The following is a 6,119-nucleotide window of genomic DNA, read 5'->3' as shown; positions in this document are numbered from 1 at the left end:
ACCTCGTCCAGAGTTGTGTCACCAAATACTCTGCCCTCCCTGAATGTCTGCAGCAGCTCACAACACAACCTCCAGAAAACCATCCACAGCACCTCCACTAACTTTACAATAACAGAAGTACGTCAAAAGCCCCTCACCTGTAATTTGGATGCCTGGTCATTTTAAATAACACCAGGGGGTTCTTCGTGCCGCTGAATGCATGTTCAGCTGAGAGCGACTAACACAGGCGGTCAGTGGACATGCACAGACCAAGTTTCACAGACGTACATCAAAGCTGCGGGAATGGATGATTGACATCGTATGCAGACCCCTCCTCACGCTGCAGACACACACATGTTACACCCACGCTATCACCCCGGCCAGCCTGGGTGTCCTGCACAATGTGATGGATGTGACCGGCAGTGCAGCTCACACCATTTTGTGGATCCAAACTTCCACAGCATCAGTGGAGCTGGAGAGATGAAATGTGTGGTCAGGGAGAGGCAGAGGGAATGAAACTCACTTTAAAAAGGGAATTAGAACAAGACTTTCAGATGAACAAGTTTCAGGAATATTGGAAATGAACAGGGGATTGGGATAATCAGAGCGTTGACAGTTAACATTTCGGGTCAGTGACCCTTCTTCGGAAGGGTCCTACTTTTCCGAAGAAGGGTCACTGACCCGAAATGTTAACTCTGCTTCTCTTTCCACAGATGCTGCCAGACCTGCTGAGTGATTCCAGCATTTCTTGTTTTTGTTTCAGATTTCCAGCATCTGCAGTATTTTGCTTTTATGTCATGAGATCCATGCTTGCTGCCATGCAGGATCAGACTGCTGTCAACATGGCTGTGGATCTCAGTGTTCAAAGGGGTTTGCAGGATCTCACAGCAGTCCAGCAATCTGTGATCCATTAGATTACTCGGATTGATGAACTGTCGCCCCGTGGGACTGACAGTGTCTCCATGGAGCATGAACCTGCTGTCCTCTCTCAGGATGACAGTATTTGTTCTCCCTTCACTGCCACTCCACCAGTGTCCTTGCTGTTACCCTTCAGACATCCCAGGCTACTGCTGCCCATGTCGAGGTGGTGCAGTCCGACGCCCAGTCCTCAAAGCCCAGAGCTGCTCGAGGACGTCCTGCAAGGCCACCTGGAGTCTCCCCCAGGGAAAGTCAGCAGCCCTCCATCAGCCATGCTGCAGTCATTGGAGAAACACTGTGTAGGAGCACTAGTCAAGTCGAGGGAACCCACAAGACAGGCACTAAGAGAATACACAGGGGTGCATAGTTCAGTTTTGTTTGTATAATTGGATGTGCTGTTGGATAGAGATGTCAAAGAAAATAATTTTGTTGGTGTTTTTTATTGCAGGATGGTGAGCAAGGGGACAATGTGATGGGGCGTCTCAGATTGGTGTAATGATGGAGAATGGGGGATCCATGGTGGGAAAGGGATGTTGTCCTATGGGAAACAGAATATTAGCAGGGTCTCTCCGACGGTCTTTCTGGGTCGAAGGCATCCAGGAAATATCCTCCCTGCCTCCTCCTCCTCCTCCTGAGGAAGCCTCCGGATTCCTGGTTCCCATGCCTGTGTCCTCATGATGGTGATGATATGAAGGGTGCAGCAGAACACCATGAACTTGGACACCTGCTCCAATGTGGACTGGAGGGCTCCCTCTGGCGATTCGGACAGTGGATGCATTACTTCATCACACTGATGGTCTGTTCCACCATGTTCCTGGTGACTTCATTGTTCACATTATACACATGTTAATTGTGTGAGGTTGGGTGGTGGTGGGAGGAGGTTTGGGGAAGAAGAAACATGAGCTGTGTCTGGAGGGGGGTTACATTTGTCTCCGAGGAGCCACATTCTGGTTCTGCATGGGGGCCCGATGTGTCGGGACGGGCTGACTGCTTCAGAATTAAGGGATGGTGGCTGCTGCCAGGATGGTGGACATTCACCAACATGATGTACTGGGCATGCTCGCACACCAACTGTACATTAATGAAGTGAGAGTTCTTCCAGTTCCTGTACCTCTCCCCGTTGACATGGGGACACCGTAGAGACATCTCAAAAAACAGGAATGCAGCTATCCTCACAAAGCCAGGGGTCCCCTTATCCTGTTTCTCCCTGCTGAGGGAGAAAAAGGTGCATTAACTTCACCCAACATAGATGGCCTCTCTCACCTAGCGGATACATCAATGGACAGCACACATTCCTCACAACTACAGGCCAGTTAGTGCAACATCAGTGGTGGGAAAGGTTTTAGAACAATATCAGGGATAAAACCACAAGCATTTGAGAGGTTTGAGTTACTTCAGGATAGCCAGCATAGATTTACAAAAGGAAAGTCATGCTTGACTAATCTAATTGCACTTTTGATGATGTAACAGAGAAGGTTGATGAAGGGAATGTGATGGATGTTGTCTCGATTGGTTTGAAGAATGTGTTTGATAAAGTGCCACAGAAAAGGTTAATTACCAACATTGAGTCAAATGGAATGGGAGGGTCAGTGTCCAATTGGATAAAAACAAAGGTTTACATAGAGAAAACAGTGTGTCATAGTAAATGGCAGTTTTTCAGACTGAAAGGTGTTAGACAGTGAGTGTTCCGCCAGGGTCAGTGCTCGGGCCACTGTTTAATTTTGCTGTGTATAAATGACTTGGATCTTGGAATACAGAGTAGAATTTCAAAATCCGCCTCTAATACCAAACATGGAGCTGTGACAAACAGTGAGTATGTTCAGAACCACCTGCAACAGGACATAGATACTGATTGGAATGAGCAGACGAGTGGCAGATGAAAGTGTGAGACAAGTGTGAGGTGATGCATTTTGTCAGAAAGGATAGGAAGGCAATATAGGCTTAATAACAATGTTCTAAACAGTGTGCAGGAACAGAGAGACCTGTGGGTGTATGAATATCCATCGTTGAAGGTGGCAGGACATATTGAGAGATTGGATAGTAAAATACATATAATCTTGGACTTCATACAGAGAGGTATTGAGTTCAAAAGCAGAGAAGTTATGATGAATGTTTAAAAATCTCTGGTTAGGTCTCAGCTGGACTACTGTGTCCAATTCTGGTCACCACACTTCAGAAAGATTATGAAGGTCCTTGGTGCTGAGGAGATTTAACAGGATGGTTCCAGGGATGGAGGATTTTAGTTCCAAGGTTAGGTTACACGATTATGACAGGTTTAGATAATTTAGACAATGAAAACGTGTTCCCATTAACTGATGGAAGAAAGACCAGGGACACAGATTGAAGGTTCTGGACAAGAGATGCAGGAGGAATATGAGGAAGAAGTGTTTTCTTTATGCAGCGGGTGTTAATGATCTGGAACTCACTGCCCACAAGTGCGTTAGAAACAGAGACAATCATTGATTTCAAATGAAAGCTGGTGGGGACCTGAAGGAAATGAATTTGCTACAGGGATTGAGTGGGGTAGTGGGACTGACAGGATTGCTCCATGGAGAGCCAGCATGGACATGATGGGATGAATGGCCTCCTTCTATGTCGTAAATGACTCTATCAGTCTCTGTGACTCGATGTTGGATACATCTCCTGCTCTTGTCTAGAAAGATCCAGGTACATAGAAGTTCAATTAAACTGTGACCTTAACATCCACTGACAGCTCCGTCCTCACCCTGGTGTGAGGCTGTAGGTCGTGTTACAGGAGGTGACACAGCTCTGTGACCACCTCCGAATTGAATCAGAGTCAACTCACACACTGCTCCTGGGTTAGGTGTAGGGAGGAAAAGTGCTCTTGGAAAACCCGGGGTTGGTAGGGCAGAGCCCCTTCCTCATCCATCTTTTCAGAGCATCCCCTCTCTGCAGCATCTGCTCCATTTGTTGGTCATGTTACAGACCCAGAGACACTGTAACTACAGTCCCTATACCTTGTCCAGAGTTATGGAACATAGAACATAGAACATTACAGCGCAGTACAGGCCCTTCAGCCCTCGATGTTGCGCTGACCTGTGAAACCATCTGACCTACACTATTCCATTTTCATCCATATGTCTATCCAATGACCACTTAAATGCCCTTAAAGTTGGCGAGTCTACTACTGTTGCAGGCAGGGCGTTCCATGCCCCTACTGTTGGGTCAACAAATACTCTGTCCTCCCTGAATGTCTGCAGCAGCTCCCAACACAACCTCCAGAAAACCATCCACAGCACCTCCATTAACTTTACAATAGCAGAAGTAAGTCAAAAGCCCCTCACCTGTATGTTGGATGCCTGGTCCTTTTAAATAACACTAGAGGGGGTTCCTCCTGCTGCTGAATGTATTTTCAGCTGTGAGTGACTAACACAGGCGGTCAGTGGACATGCACAGACCAAGTTTCAGAGAAGTACATCAAAGCTGCTGCTATGGTACATTGACATCACTTTCAAATCCACCCTCAAAGGAACAACACATACAAGGTACAATTAAGCTAGAGCTCTGCCCAGCTTGGGACAGTGTGCAGGCCACAGTAGAAGTGGCCGGCTGTGAAGACCACGCGAACAGCACATAGATGATACGACTGGGCTGGAGCCCCGTCCAGCATGGGATATTGTGCAGACCACACTGGAAGTGACCGGCTGTGCGATTCACATCTCTTTATGGATAACCAGCTTCTGTACCGTCAGCAGCAGTCTTGCTGCAGAGTCTATAATCCTGGCTCGGGACACAGACAGATAAAGAAATTCACTTTACAAGGAGAACTGAAAAAAGAGTGAAGTCGAAAGATTTGCAGGAATATATGAATTGGAGAGGGGAAAATGAATAAATGGAGGGCTGAGGCCATGGAGAGATTCAAACATAAGAATGAGAATATTAAAATTAAGGTGCTGCCAGACCGGTAGCCAATGTAGATCAGTGAGCACAGGGGTGATGGGTGATCGGGATTTGGTGTGAGTTAGGATACAGGCAGCAGAGTTCTGGATGGGCTGTGGTTTATGGAGGTTTATAACGAGAAGGGTGACCAAGATGGAATTGGAATAGTCAAGTGTGGATTTATCAGTGATGCGGATGAGGGTTTACACAGCAGATGGGCTGAGGCAGAGGTGGAGATGGGTGAAATCACAGAGGTGGTATTAGGCAGGGTTGGTGATGGAGAGAATATGAAGATGAACTCAGCTCAGGTTTAAATATAACTCAGAAGTTGGGCAGGGTGGAGTATGTGCTTCCCAGATAGGGGATGGAGTTTGGGATGGAGACCAATAACACTGGCTTCAGTCTTCCCAAAATTTACATAACAGAACAGTATTTCAGTGAAACAGGGTTCACAGATCTCCGAGCCTGAAATAGAGACAGCAACAGCAGCAAAGAACAAGAACAAAGAACAAAGAAAAGTACAGCACAGGAACAGGCCATTCGGCCCTCCAAGCCTGCGCCGATCTTGATGCCTGCCGAACCTAACACCGTCTGCACTTCCGGGGTCCATATTCCCATCCTATTCATGTATTTGTCAAGATGCCTCTTAAACATCTCTATGGTATCCGCTTCCACTACCTCCCCCGGCAACACGTTCCAGGCACTCACCACCCTCTGTGTAAAGAGCTTGCCTCTCACATCCCCTCTAAACTTTGCCCCTCTCTCCTTAAACCTATGTCCCCTAGTAACTGACTCTTCCACCCTGGGAAAAAGCTTCTGACTATCCACTCTGTCCATGCCGCTTATAACTTTGTAAACCTCTATCATGTCGCCCCTCCACCTCCGTCGTTCCTGTGAAAACAATCCGAGTTTATCCAACCTCTGCTTCTAGCTGATGCCCTCCAGACGAGGCAACATTCTGGTAAACCTCCTCTGTACCCTCTCCAAAGCCTCCACATCCTTCTGGTAGTGTGGCGACCAGAATTGCACGCAATATTCTAAGTGTGGCCTAACTAAAGTTCTGTATAGCTGCAGCATGACTTGCCAATTTTTGTACTCTACGCCCCGACCCATGAAGATAAGCATGCCGTATGCCTTCTTGACTACCTTATCCACCTGCGTTGCCACTTTCAATGATCTGTGGACCTGGACGCCCAGATCTCTCTGCCTGTCAGTACTCCTAAGGGTTCTGCCATTTACTGCAAACCTCACACCTGGATTAGACCTTCCAAAATGCATTACCTCACATTTGTCCGAATTAAACACCATCTGTCATTTCTCCT

The sequence above is a fragment of the Heterodontus francisci genome, unplaced genomic scaffold (assembly GCF_036365525.1).
Source record: "Heterodontus francisci isolate sHetFra1 unplaced genomic scaffold, sHetFra1.hap1 HAP1_SCAFFOLD_328, whole genome shotgun sequence".
In the NCBI taxonomy this organism is placed as follows: Eukaryota; Metazoa; Chordata; class Chondrichthyes; order Heterodontiformes; family Heterodontidae; genus Heterodontus; species Heterodontus francisci.
Note: the sequence above shows the minus strand (reverse complement) of the source record.